The sequence below is a fragment of the Nerophis lumbriciformis genome, linkage group LG05, assembly GCF_033978685.3.
Source record: "Nerophis lumbriciformis linkage group LG05, RoL_Nlum_v2.1, whole genome shotgun sequence".
In the NCBI taxonomy this organism is placed as follows: domain Eukaryota; kingdom Metazoa; phylum Chordata; class Actinopteri; order Syngnathiformes; family Syngnathidae; genus Nerophis; species Nerophis lumbriciformis.
The window spans coordinates 22516808-22531916 of record NC_084552.2 but is presented as its reverse complement, the minus strand read 5'-3'; the positions used below and the strand labels follow the sequence as shown (position 1 = coordinate 22531916).

Here is a 15109-nt window from a genome sequence, read left to right as displayed (position 1 = left end):
GTTTATATTTACATCTAACACAATTTCCCAACTCATATGGAAACGGGGTTTGTAAAATGAGTTTGACACCTCTACTGTAAGGTGTTGTTATAGTACAAATATTATGGTAAATTGTATGTGAAATCCCCACCAGCCATGAGTCACATGCCAGAGGGTAAAGAGATATGTGTAATTGTGTGTGTGAAGATGTCTAAAAATGGTCACCAACAAGAATCACCTTGCATGTTTTTTTTTTACTGATAATCAACATTTTTACATCGATTCGCTGGAGGTGTGTGTGGACAAAAGCAACCTCCCCCTTAAAACGGGTCGAGCGGGTTGAAAATGGGTGACATAATGGCTTTTTTCGCTGGTGAGGAAGAGTAAAAATAGACTTCAGGATGGCTGCTGGCCTGCTTCATCAACAACAACCTTTGAGAGAATGGAGGGGAAGGATGGATGAATAGAGTGAGGGGAGGTGGAGGCGACTCCAGATAGAGGAAGTGATGGCCGGAACCAAGCAGGAAAAGTAGGCCGCGTGGCGTTAAGCAATTCTTGAGCAGAATGAGACATGTGGCCAGTGTCTTGAAAGACAGGATGTCCCATGTGACACAGCCTAACACGAGACTCCCTTCTTCTAAAAGAAAGCTGCAAATGTTTACTTTGTTTAAAAGCAATGATAATGTGAATGCACAAAATAAACTAGACAACTGGACCCTTAAGACACCCACAATATCAGGACTGTCATAGGAAGTGATTAGCACATGTTCAATGCCCTGTAACTCGAGCCAGTAGATTTATAAAAGCACTAAATTTTATATATGTAACACAGCTGTGTCCAAACTTTTCCCACCAAGGGTCGTAAACGGAAAATCTGAATGATGTAATGTAGGTCAATGTATGTAATATTCTTATGTTTTAAAAAAAAGACAGCATGGTTATGTGACACTAAAGCAGATGCAACAATTCATACAATGTATGTACAAACCATATTTTCCATATTAGTTGGGAAATTGTGTTAGATGTAAATATAAACGGAATACAATGATTTGCAAATCCTTTTCAACCCATATTCAATTGAATGCACTACAAAGACAAGATATTTGACGTTCAAGCTCATAAACTTAATTTTTTTTTTGCAAATAATAATTATCTTAAAATTTCATGGCTGCAACACGTGCCAAAGTAGTTGGGAAAGGGCATGTTCACCACTGTGTTACATGGCCTTTCCTTTTAACAACACTCAGTAAACGTTTGGGAACTGAGGAGACACATTTTTTAAGCTTCTAAGGTGGAATTCTTTCCCATTCTTGCTTGATGTACAGCTTAAGTTGTTCAACAGTCCGGGGGTCTCCGTTGTGGTATTTTAGGCTTCATAATGCGCCACACATTTTCAATGGGAGACAGGTCTGGACTACAGGCAGGCCAGTCTAGTACCCGCACTCTTTTACTATGAAGCCACGTTGATGTAACACGTGGCTTGGCATTGTCTTGCTGAAATAAGCAGGGGCGTCTATGGTAACGTTGCTTGGATGGCAACATATGTTGCTCGAAAACCTGTATGTACCTTTCAGCATTAATGGCGCCTTCACAGATGTGTAAATTACCCATGTCTTGGGCACTAATACACCCCCATACCATCACAGATGCTGTCTTTTCAACTTTGCGCCTATAACAATCCGGATGGTTCTTTTCCTCTTTGGTCCGGAGGACACGACGTCCACAGTTTCCAAAAACAATTTGAAATGTGGACTCGTCAGACCACAGAAAACTTTTCCACTTCGTATCAGTCCATCCTAGATGAGCTCAGGCCCAGCGAAGTCGACGGCGTTTGTGGGTGTTGTTGATAAACAATTTTCGCCTTGCATAGGAGAGTTTTAACTTGCACTTACAGATGTAGCGACCAACTGTAGTTACTGACAGTGGGTTTCTGAAGTGTTCCTGAGCCCATGTGGTGATATCCTTTACACATTGATGTCACTTGTTGATGCAGTACAGCCTGAGGGATCGAAGGTCACGGGCTTAGCTGCTTACGTGCAGTGATTTCTCCAGATTCTCTGAACCCTTTGATGATATTACGGACCGTAGATGGTGAAATCCTTGCAATAGCTGGTTAAGAAAGATTTTTCTTAAACTGTTCAACAATTTGCTCACGCATTTGTTGACAAAGTGGTGACCCTCGCCCCATCCTTGTTTGTGAATGACGAGCATTTCATGGAATCTACTTTTATACCCAATCATGGCACCCACCTGTTCCCAATTTGCCTGTTCACCTGTGGGATGTTCCAAATAAGTGTTTGATGAGCATTCCTCAACTTTATCAGTATTTATTGCCACCTTTCCCAAATTCTTTGTCACGTGTTGCTGGCATCAATTTCTAAAGTTAATGATTATTTGCAAAAAACATAATGTTTATCAGTTTGAACATCAAATATGTTGTCTTTGTAGCATATTCAACTGAATATGGGTTGAAAATGATTTGCAAATCATTGTATTTGTCAAATGGGGGTCGCAGCTTGCTGCGGGGTTGTTCTTCCAACGCAAGATAGACGGCTACGGACAACAGCGTGAAGGTAGGCTAGGATTTATTTAACATAAATCATGCACTACCGCGAACATAAACAATACAACAACAATCAACAACAACAAAAAAGAGGCAAGCGTGCCTAAAACGCAAGTGAAGCTAATCTTAAACAAAAACTAGGACATGGACATGGAAACTTACTTTTGTCAAAACGAGACCTGAACCGGAGTGACATAATGACAATGCAGGCAGCACGAGTGATGAACAAGGTATGCTTAAATAACAGTGACATGATTGGTGACAGGTGTGTGTGAGTCAAAACGTGAAACAGGTGCGTGACGTGACAGGTGAAAACTAATGGTTGCTATGGTGACAAAACAAAACAAAAGTGCACAAAAAGTCCAAAATTTAAACCGAACATTACTAAAACAAAACATGATCACACAGACATGACAGAATCCCCCCCTTACGGACAGATCCCAGATGTCCAAAACCAATATCAACAAGAGTCATGGGAGGGCGGGAGGGGGACATGGCGGTGGGTCGCCAGGCCACGTGTCCCCGTATCCAGCGGGGCAGAGTTAGGTGGCGGCGGCGAGTGGAACGCCGCTGCAGCAGGCGAGGCGGGCGCCCAGGGAATGGCCACATTCGTGGCCGACTGGGAGGTGGGCGCACTTGGCGTGGCGGGCGACCAGGTAGCGGCCATATCCATGGCCGACGAGGAGGCAGGCGCGTCGTCATCGTGGCAGGCGTGGCTTGGCGTGGTGAGTCAGGCGGCGAAGCTCGGCGTGGCGCGTCAGGCGGCGAAGCTCGGCGTGGCGCGTCAGGCGGCGAAGCTCGGCGTGGGTCTTGGTATAGGTCTTGGTCTTGGCGTGGGTCTTGGTCTTGGCATGGCAGGTCTTGGTCTTGGCATGGCAGGTCTTGGTCTTGGCATGGCGGGTCTTGGTCTTGGCATGGCGGGTCTTGGTCTTGGCATGGCGGGTCTTGGTCTTGGTCTAGGTCTTGGCATGGCGGGTCTTGGTCTTGGCATGGCGGGTCTTGGTCTAGGTCTTGGCATGGCGGGTCTTGGTCTTGGCATGGCGGGTCTTGGTCTTGGTCTTGGTCTTGGCATGGCGGGTCTTGGCGTCGTGAAGCTGCGACTGGCGGCACTTGGCGTCGTGAAGCTGCGACTGGCGGCACTTGGCGTCGTGGAGCTGCGACTGGCGGCACTTGGCGTCGTGGAGCTGCGACTGGCGGCACTTGGCGTCGTGGAGCTGCGACTGGCGGCACTTGGCGTCGTGGAGCTGCGACTGGCGGCACTTGGCGTCGTGGAGCTGCGACTGGCGGCACTTGGCGTCGTGGAGCTGCGACTGGCGGCACTTGGCGTCGTGGAGCTGCGACTGGCGGCACTTGGCGTGGAGGGTCTTGGCGTGGAGGGTCTTGGTCTTGGGCTTGGCGTGGAGGGTCTTGGTCTTGGACTTGTTGAGCTGGTACCGGAGCTTGGCATCGTGGAGCTGGTACCGGAGCTTGGCGTCGTGGAGCTGGTACCGGAGCTTGGCGTCGTGGAGCTGGTACCGGAGCTTGGCGTCGTGGAGCTACTGGTGCAGGTGGAGGTGGTCTAGCTGGGGGTTGCGGCTTGGCATGGCGAAGCTGAGTCACCCCACCTGTACAGTTCCCAGCCCTAGCCCCCCCCTCAAGGAGCGGATACCAGACGCGCTCCCCGCGGTCTGGAATCTTCTTTAGGGGTGGGTGTAGGGGGGTAGACTCCTCCCCACTAAATTGTCCAAAATGTCTATTCCCTACCCCCACTTTAGACTGTGTCTGAAAAAATCTAAATTTAGAGACAATTTTCTCAAAAGGATTTTTCTTTGAAACAAAGTCCATAGTGGGCGGCTGACAGAGGGTGTAAATAGACTCAAAAAAAAAAATCTTGGTTTCTGACGTCATCACCAGTGGGCGGGATGACGTCATCAGCACGGGTCTTCTGTGGCGGGAAGGAAGAATGGGCTGGTTGTGGAATCTTGTTGTCCGGATGAAGATTTTGGGGGAACAACGCGTTATGCTGGCGAGAAAAAGCCTTTCTGGCTGGCTTCCATTTTTGCCAGTGCGTCTCCATCACCTCCTCGTGGCCGGTCTGCGGAAGAACGTATGCTGCCTGCATTCTGTCAAATGGGGGTCGCAGCTTGCTGCGGGGTTGTTCTTCCAACGCAAGATAGACGGCTACGGACAACAGCGTGAAGGTAGGCTAGGATTTATTTAACATAAATCATGCACTACCGCGAACATAAACAATACAACAACAATCAACAACAACAAAAAAGAGGCAAGCGTGCCTAAAACGCAAGTGAAGCTAATCTTAAACAAAAACTAGGACATGGACATGGAAACTTACTTTTGTCAAAACGAGACCTGAACCGGAGTGACATAATGACAATGCAGGCAGCACGAGTGATGAACAAGGTATGCTTAAATAACAGTGACATGATTGGTGACAGGTGTGTGTGAGTCAAAACGTGAAACAGGTGCGTGACGTGACAGGTGAAAACTAATGGTTGCTATGGTGACAAAACAAAACAAAAGTGCACAAAAAGTCCAAAATTTAAACCGAACATTACTAAAACAAAACATGATCACACAGACATGACAGTATTCCGTTTATATTTACATCTAACACAATTTCCCAACTCATATGGAAACGGGGTTTGTAGATTAGCATAGTCTTGGGGCCGTGCAGCAAGATCAGACTACATAAAGTGAAACTAATTAAGATAGCCTGCAAATAACAAAAAACACAGCAAGTATCTTATTCAGGACATAACGATATAAAACAATTCATATCACCAAAATGATCACAGTTGTCATTATTATAATTTAATTGGAGTACAGGACACTATTCGCTGACTATGTGGAGTGGTCTCAGGCGAACCATCTGCTCCTTAATGTGGACAAGACCAACAAGCTGGTCATGGACTTCAAGAAGAAAATGACCCCTGTGGAGCCCATCAACATCCAGGGCTGGGAGGTGGCAGTACAAGTACCTGGGAGTCCACTTGAACAGAAGACTAGACTGGAAGGACAACAGCAAAGCTGCATAAAAGAAGGGAAGCGGACTGTTTTTCCTGAGGAAGCTTAGGTCATTTAATGTGTGCAGCAAGCTATTGGAGATCTTTTATCAGTCTGTTGTGGCCAGTGCCCTGTACTTTGCAGTGGTTTGTTGGGGGAGCAGCACCAGCAAAAGGGACTTAAACCGGATTGACAAACTGATACGGAGAGCCGGCAAAACGACACGCACCTGGAGGCGTTTGTGTCAGTGAGGGACGGGAGGACACTGGACAAACTGCTGGCCATCATGGACAATCCTGCCCACCCACTCCGCCAGACAATTGAGGGACAGCGGATCTCATACTCCAACAGGCTCTTTCAGCTTCGTTCCCACAGTGTGCAATTCAAGAAGTCCTTCATTCCGCACTCCATCCAGCTGTAAAATCACTCGCCATACAGCAATAGATGATATCCGTCTATTATCTGACTGCTTCTATGTTAACTCCCTCTCTTTGTTTATAATATATATTTTCTGCTGGATCTACTCTCTATTTTATGCTGCCCTTTTTTTTTTTGCTGCAGCTGTTACATAAACTGTAATATTGTACATGTATTGGGATTTGTTATATAATGTATATAGTATATAAAAATATAATATAATATAATAATATAATATATCAGTATATATTGTATGCTGTATATATAATATATAAATATTACATATGTTATATTGCTACTAAGGTACAATTTTAGTCTACTTTATACCTTTTGTTTTCACCCTCTTTGTGTGCCTTGTGTGCATTATCCTTCCCATCCTTTGTAACTGAGCTACTGTGTGGAACAATTTCCCTTGTGGATCAATAAAGTTTGTATGAGTCTAAGTCTAATGTCTAAGTCTTGTCTAAAGCTATAACAGTATTGTTGAACATGCTCAAAAAGTACTAATACACACTAATAACCAAGTTAATAAATAAATAGCCACACAATATACTTTATTGGTAGAAGACATGTTATAAAATTATATTGTTCTGGCTAATTAAAGTTAAGAAAGTTAAAGTACCACTTATAGTAACACACACACTAAGTGTGGTGAAATTACCCTCTGCATTCGACCCATCCCCATGTTCACCCACTGGGAGGTGAGGGGAGCAGTGAGCAGCAGCGGTGGCTGCGCTCAGGAACCCTTGATGCTGAGTGCCAAGCAGAGAGGTAATGGGTTCCATTTTTATAGTCTTTGGTATGACTCGGCCGGGGTTTGAACTCACGACCTACCAATCTCAGGGCGCACACTCTAACCACAAGGCCACTGAGCAGGTTAATTAAGAGCAATTAAGAGCCATAACTTGTATTTGAGTTCTTTTTTTTTTATTTTGTAAAAATGTTTGTGTTTTTTTAATGATAAAGAAAAAAAACACATTCCGTTTATGTGACAAACAACGCAAATTCCCTTCCTGTTGTCATATTCCTTCAAATATAGATTGGTCACTCTGTGCCAAGAAAGCCCAGTCAGTAGGTTTAATGTGCACAATTGCAGGTAGAAAATATGAGTGCGGGGCAAGATGGAGCAATATGTCAGGTCTATTATTGTTTCCTATATGCTAGAACAGTGTTTTTCAACCTTTTTTGAGCCAAGGCACATTTTGTGCGTTGAAAAAATCCGGAGGCACACCACCAGCAGAAATCATTAAAAAACGAAACTCAGTTGACAGTAAGAAGTTGTTGTCGCAATTGTTGGATATGACTTTAAACCATAACCAACCATGCATCAATATAGCTCTTGTCTCAAAGTAGGTGTACTGTCACGACCTGTCACATCACGCCGTGACTTATTTTGACTTCTTTGCTGTTTTCCTGTGTGTAGTGTTTTAGTTCTTGTTTTGCGCTCCTATTTTGGTGGCTTTTTATCTTTTTTGGTATTTTCCTGTAGCAGTTTCATGTCTTCCTTTGAGCGATATTTCCCGCAACTACTTTGTTTTAACAATCAAGAATATTTCAGTTGTTTTTATCATTCTTTGTGGGGACATTGTTGATTGTCATGTCATGTTCGGATGTACATTGTGGACGCCGTCTTTGCTCCACAGTAAGTCTTTGCTGTCGTCCAGCATTCTGTTTTTGTTTACTTTGCAGCAAGTTCAGTTTTAGTTTTGTTCTGCATAACCTTCCCTAAGCTTCAATGCCTTTTCTTAGGGGCACTCACCTTTTGTCTATTTTTGGTTTAAGCATTAGATACCTTTTTACCTGCACACTGCCTCCCGCTGTTTCCGACATCTACAAACCAATTAGCTACCGGCTGCCACCTACTGATAGGGAAGAGTATTACACGGTTACTCTGCCGAGCTCTAGACAGCACTGACACGCAACAACAACACATAATTTGCAAACTATAATTACTGGTTTGCAAAAAATATTTTTAACCCAATTAGGTGAAATTAGATAATCTCCCACGGCACACCAGACTGTATCTCACGGCACACAGTGGTTAAAAAACACTGTGCTAGAACCACATATGAACTTCATTTGAGGACATGGTGTACCAGGAAGCATATGCAACAGTGACAGTGTCGCAAATATATGTAAACAAAACTTACGCTTCTATCTGAATTTGGATTCAAATTTAAATTAATCAGCATTAGGAGAGATAAACAGTCTGGGAGAAGTTATCACACCATTGTCATTGTCGCTTTCCATATTCTCTCCTTATCAGACGCTGTCTCTTCCAATAAGAAGCATTGGCGTTGTACTTTGTGCAATTTTGGGTGCATGGGGGTTGATTTGCTCTACACCAGTGGTTCTTAACCTGGGTTCGATCGAACCCTAGGGGTTTGGTGAGTCAGGCTCAGGGGTTCGGTGGAGGTCAAAACATCGTGTAAATAAAAACTTCTCCCTATCGGCGTATTACGGATACGGCAACAGAAGTCAGACTGATTTGCAGGTGTGTAATCTGTTGTGAGTTTATGCACTGTGTTGGTTTTGTTCTTTGAACAAGGTGATACCAGCAAAAAAAACATGGTAACACTTTAGTATGGGGAACATATTCACCATTAATTAGTTGCTTATTAACATGTAAATTAGTAACATATTGGCTCTTAACTAGTCATTATTAAGTACTTATTAATGCCTTATTCGGCATGGCTTTATTGTAACCCTAACCCTAACCCCTAACCCTAACCCTCTAATCCTAACCCTAACCAAATAACTCTAAATTAAGTCTTTGTTACTTAGAATATGTTCCCTTAGTGTCCAAAAAACTCAAAATTAAGTCTTTAGTTACTTAGAATATCTTCCTCATACTAAAGTGTTACCAAAAACATATAATAACTTTGTCTTGAATTTGAAAAAAAAGAGGGTTCGGTGAATGCCCATATGAAACTGGTGGGGTTCGGTACCTCCAACAAGGTTAAGAACCATTGCTCTACACTATAGAGTGAGGGGTTAACACAGTTTCCTGTTTGGTCACATGATGACAGGAAGAAGGGGGAGTAAAGGGAATAGAGGTGGAGTATATCTTAAAGCAGATGCACAATTAAGTTAAGTGGCTGTTGTAGATGAATCCATAATCAATCCTCCTGTGACATCCTGTTTTGGTTAATAAGTACAGTATGCCACACCTTTTCAGTTCTTCTTCTTGTGTTTATTGGCAGCAATTCTTCTAACTGCTCTGAAAGTTGGAAGCATCCAAAATACAGTAGTATCTATTTTGGGTCAGTCCCAACTGTTCTCAAGTACTCAGACAGATAAGCTATTCTAAAGTCATCTGGTGCCTTCATGTTCCTCATTCAGTCCCCCCTGCCGGAGCCTTACAGCTTTATCAGCATAGATAAAATGCAAAAGCAGCCCTGTCATGTCATGTAAAAGGAATTAGAGCCTCCAGTATCTCATGCTGGGCTAAAGAAGAACACCAAACCACACAGGCTGGATGCTCACAGCATGCCAGGAAACATTCATTGCTATAATCAGGGATGCGGTGTCATTTGCTTGCACAATCTTACAGCAAAGATTCCACATCATTGCTCACTTACAACCACCACAGTTGGCTCAAAGTACCAATGTCACCGAAGCCTGACCCTCCAAAAGATGCCCAGAGTCATAGGTGCACACTGTAACAGTTGAACGATCTGCACATCGACTTGTTTGGTCTGCCCCGGCCATTCACTGGGTTGCTTTTTTTTGGTTGTTTAATTTTGTGCATGTGTTTTGACTGAGCATGTCCCCTCAGGGTCACATCCACCAAACCAGAGAGGACAACATGCTGTCTAACCAGCGAGCACAAGAAACTGCCAATTTGTTGCTAATAAGACTAATACAATGTAGGGTTGTACGGTATACCGTTATTAGTCTAGTACCGCGATACTAATTAATCATATTGGGTACTATACCGCCTCTAAAAGTACCGGTAAAGTACGTTTCTTACAAATATCATCCCTGCAGGACGAGGAATAGCTAAACATGCTTCACTACACACCGTATCTCCCCGGCGTCACCGCTAATGAATGTAAACGAATGGCATTGGTGGATCTACACCTAACATCCACTGTAATGATACCAAGTACAGGAGCGTATCTAGTCGATACTACTATGAATACATTAATATTTTTAGCATCACAACATCTTCTTTGGTTTTAAAAAAATGTATATTATGTTTATAAACTCAGGAAATATGTCCCTGTACACATGAGGACTTTGAATATGAACAATGTATGATCCTGTGACGACTTGGTATCGGATTGATACCCACATTTGTGGTATCATCCAAAACTAATGTAAAGTATCAAACAACAGAATAATAAGTGATTATTACATTTTAACAGAAGTGTAGATAGAACTTGTTAAAAGAGAAAGTAAGCAGATATTAACAGTAAATGAACAAGTAGATTCATAATTCATTTTCTACCACTTGTCCTTAATAATGTTGACAAAATAATAGAATGAGAAATTACACAATATGTTACTGCATATGTCAGCAGACGAATAAGGAGCCTTTGTTTGCTTACTTACTAATAAAAGACATGTTGTGTTGTATGTTCACTATTTTATTTAAGGACAAACTTGCAATAAGAAACATATGTTTAATGTACCCTAAGATTTTTTGATGAAAAAATGCCAATAATGCAATTTTTGTGGTGCCCTTTATTTAGAAAAGTATCGAAAAGTACCGAAAAGTACCGGTATTTTAGTACCGGTACTAAAATACATTTTAGTACCGGTACCAAAATATTGGTATCGGGACAACACTAATACAATGTAGATAAACCTCCAAACACCACCGCTCTAGACCCCCGTGACAAATTTAAAGGGGACCTACTATGCAAAACCAACTTTTCTTACTGTCATGTCTGTGTGATCATGTTTTGTTTTAGTCATGTTCGGTTTTGTTTTTGGACTTTTTGTTCACTTTTGTTTGTTTGTCACCATAGCAACCATTAGTTTTCACCTGTCACGTCACGCACCTGTTTCACGTTTTGAGTCACGCACCTGTTTTCGTTAATCATGTCTGTAGTATTTAAGTTCATTGTTTTCAGTTTGTCTTTCTGGCGACATACGGATTCATACCCCTGTCACACTCTTACCTCCGCGCACTTCATAGTCCATGCCAAGTAAGTTTTTTTGTTTATTAATGCCACAGTTAGTGTTTTTGTTTAATTGTTCACAGTTTCTGCCTATGTGCAAGTTTTGTTTTTAATAGCCTAGTTTTGTACCTCCGCCATTGTGCGCGCTTTTCGTTTGTTCCTTTTTGATATATAGTGTTAAAATAAATCATGTATTCACCTTCATGCCATGTCTGGTCCAAATCACTTGCACCTCAGGAGAACAAACCACGCCACAGTCCAAGTCGTGACACTTACCTATTGGTTCCTGTTTTTGTGTATTTGTGCTCTGCATAACTTTGAAAATCGAACCTTGTAGCCACTGCGGAGATATTTGTGACATTTATCTCCATTTATGGTAGAAATTTACCCAAAGTGCTGTTGCCGTCCGACGATGTAGTCAATAAATACCTTATTTTTCTCTATCCTCTTGCTTTGAGGCAAACACTGTTGTCATTTCCAATACAAAGTAGTGTATAGTTCTAACTTATATCAGTCAGTATATTCGATATGGAAGCGGTAAAACTGCAACATAGCTGACGGGGGGAAGACCACCAAATGGTGCATCCTGAAGAGACGGTCAGAAAACAGTTTGAAGATGGTTTTTAAAACATAATCCAAGCAAAGTTTTGTCCAAAGAACCGCCATTAAATGTTGTGTAGACCACAATGTAATGTTTTAAATGTAGAAAAAAAATCATAAATTGACCCCTTTAAGTCATTTACTATATGTGTCTGTGTGTGCGAGTGTGATGCAGGTAAAAAGATCACACATTCTCACTTCAACCAGAGATTAAATTAAGAACGCACACAAACAAGGATTAGCACAGATTAGCATTATGTCACACACATGCACGAACCATAGGAATTAATTCACACATTTGCTCTGTCGATGGCTCAATGACTCCTTAGCCTTTTGTAAAAAGTGTTAGCTTCTATTTTGGTGCACCATCACTGACATGCAAATCAATAACATTGAGTTAAAACACTGTCTCATCAGTTCATGAATTAATTACAAAGAATTCTAATTTAGTTTAGTGCGGAGTTGAGAAGAGTTATGCCATGTTTGCCTATGATTGCGACCTTAAAGGCTTCAGTACGGTGTTATGCCTGTTAGTACTAATGGTGACAGCCGGAATGTGTATATGTATATGTGTTGCCGTATATGTGTTGCTGTATGTGTCACACAAACACTGCATACAGTATTTGGTAAACAAATAGGCATGAAAAAATTTAAATTTTCATGATCATTATTGATGATTATAAATGTTAACTTTAAGCGTCAACGTATACATGTTACACTGACATGACCGTGAAGGGCAGTGAAGTGACTGCAAGCGGCAGCGTGAAATACCTCCATGGCATATCTTTCAGTGGTTCTGCAGAAACCATTTTCTTCTTAATCCCTTACCAATGGCTGACAGGCCGACCCGTGGGACATGGCACAAAACGACAAGCTTGTCAAGTTGAGCCAGTACTGAAACACAACACTGGAAACAGTGAGGTCATCGCTGCGTGCAGCAACAGCCCGACTTGACCCGGGTCAAAATAATGCATGCAATGTGTCGTCGTTTTTGTATTATTTTTACATGTTCATGGAAAATTTCTATTTGATATTTATTGTAACTATTAAATTACTATTATTATTAGGGTTGTCCGATAATGGCTTTTTGCCGATATCCAATATTCCGATATTGTCCAAGTCTTTAATTACCGATACCGATATTGTCAAGACTTGGTCTTGAGAGTTTGCTTTTCCAGGATGCAACGGAAAGTTGGCACGGGCGAGACGGGAACCAAGGTACATGATTTATTTATTAAAAAAAAGATCAAACAAAAAGCGCGCACAATGGCGGAGAATAAACTATGAAAAAACAAAAAGACTATAAACATGGAACCAAAACTTACTGTGACAAGGGACATGAAGCAGGATCATAGAGGAGTGTGCAGAAGCATATATGGGGTGCGGTATGGGGTGCGAGGTCGTCAGAAAAACAAACTGAAAAACACTGAACTTAAATACTACAGACATGATTAACGAAAACAGGTGCGTGACTCAAGACGTGAAACAGGTGCGTGACGTGACAGGTGAAAACTAATGGTTGCTATGGTGACAAGACAAGGGAGTGAAAAGCCAGAAACTAAACAAAACATGACTTAAAACAAAACATGATTACACAAACATGACAGAGCCCCTCCCTTAAGGACAGATACCAGATGTCCATAGAAATTAACAAGAGTCATGGGAGGGCGGGAGGGGGACATGGCGGTGGGTCGCCAGACCACGTGTCCCCGTATCCACCGGGGCAGAGTTAGGTGGCGGCGGCGAGTGGAACGCCGCTGCAGCAGGCGAGGCGGGCGCCCAGGGATTGGCCACATTCGTGGCCGACTGGGAGGTGGGCGCACTTGGCGTGGCGGGCGACCAGGTAGCGGCCATATCCGTAGCCGACGAGGAGGCAGGCGCGTCGTCAACTTGGCAGGCGTGGCAGCTCGGCGTGGCAAGTCAGGCGGCGAAGCTCGGCGTGACGCGTCCAGCGGCGAAGCTCGGCGTGACGCGTCCAGCGGCGAAGCTCGGCGTGGGTCTTGGTCTTGGTGTGGGTCTTGGCATGGCGGGTCTTGGTCTTGGTGTGGGTCTTGGTCTTGGTCTTGGTGTGGGTCTTGGTCTTGGTCTTGGTGTGGGTCTTGGTCTTGGTCTTGGTGTGGGTCTTGGTCTTGGTCTTGGTGTGGGTCTTGGTCTTGGCATGGCGAGTCTTGGTCTTGGCATGGCGAGTCTTGGTCTTGGCATGGCGAGTCTTGGTCTTGGCATGGCGAGTCTTGGTCTTGGCATGGCGTGTCTTGGTCTTGGCATGGCGTGTCTTGGTCTTGGCATGGCGTGTCTTGGTCTTGGCATGGCGTGTCTTGGTCTTGGCATGGCGGGTCTTGGTCTTGGCATGGCGGGTCTTGGTCTTGGCATGGCGGGTCTTGGTCTTGGCATGGCGGATCTTGGTCTTGGTCTTGGCATGGTGGGTCTTGGTCTTGGTCTTGGCATGGCGGGTCTTGGTCTTGGTCTTGGCATGGCGGGTCTTGGTCTTGGTCTTGGCATGGCGGGTCTTGGTCTTGGTCTTGGCATGGCGGGTCTTGGTCTTGGTCTTGGCATGGCGGGTCTTGGCGTCGTGAAGTTGCGACTGGCGGCACTTGGCGTCGTGGAGCTGCGACTGGTGGCACTTGGCGTCGTGGAGCTGCGACTGGCGGCACTTGGCGTCGTGGAGCTGCGACTGGCGGCACTTGGCGTCGTGGAGCTGCGACTGGCGGCACTTGGCGTCGTGGAGCTGCGACTGGCGGCACTTGGCGTCGTGGAGCTGCGACTGGCGGCACTTGGCGTCGTGGAGCTGGTACCGGAGCTTGGCGTCGTGGAGCTGGTACCGGAGCTTGGCGTCGTGGAGCTGGTAGCGGAGCTTGGCGAGGAACTTGGCATGGTGGAGCTGGTGCGGCAACAGGTGCTAGCCTTGGTGCAGGTGGAGGTGGCCTAGCTGGGGGTTGCGGCTTGGCAGGTCGGAAGACTGGTGAGGGCGGTCGTGCTGGAGGCTGTGGCTTGACAGGTCGGTAGACTGGTGGTGGCGGCCGTGAGGGAGGCTGTGGCTTGGCATGGTGATGCCGAGCCACCCCACCAACACAACTCCCGACCCCAGCCCCCCCCTCAAGGGGCGGATACCAGACGCGCTCCCTGCGGTCTGGAACTCTCTGTAGGGGTGGGCGGGGGAGGGCAGAAATGTCCCCTTTATTTTGGCCAAATTGTTTTGTTTTTTTATCCCCCACCTGGGGTTGTGTGGGCGGTAAAAAAGAAAAAAATTGTGACGGGGGCGGGACTTGAGTCTTGGGGGGCGGGGCATTAGTCTTGGGGGGCGGGGCATGAGTATTGGGGGGCGGGGCATGAAATTGGGATGGCTGTGACTGACTAGACCTGATTTCTAAAAACATGTTTTGATAATGCTTTATCAAAGACATGGCAGAGTTTTTAGCTG

At 44.5% G+C, this 15109-nt stretch overlaps 1 protein-coding gene across 1 annotated transcript in view; it reads right to left on the bottom strand.

The window, feature by feature from the left end:
- The window catches only part of ppp1r14bb (protein phosphatase 1, regulatory (inhibitor) subunit 14Bb), a 70143-nt gene that overhangs the window by 30234 nt on the left and 24800 nt on the right, over positions 1-15109 (bottom strand). The gene's annotated exons all lie outside the window — the stretch shown is intronic.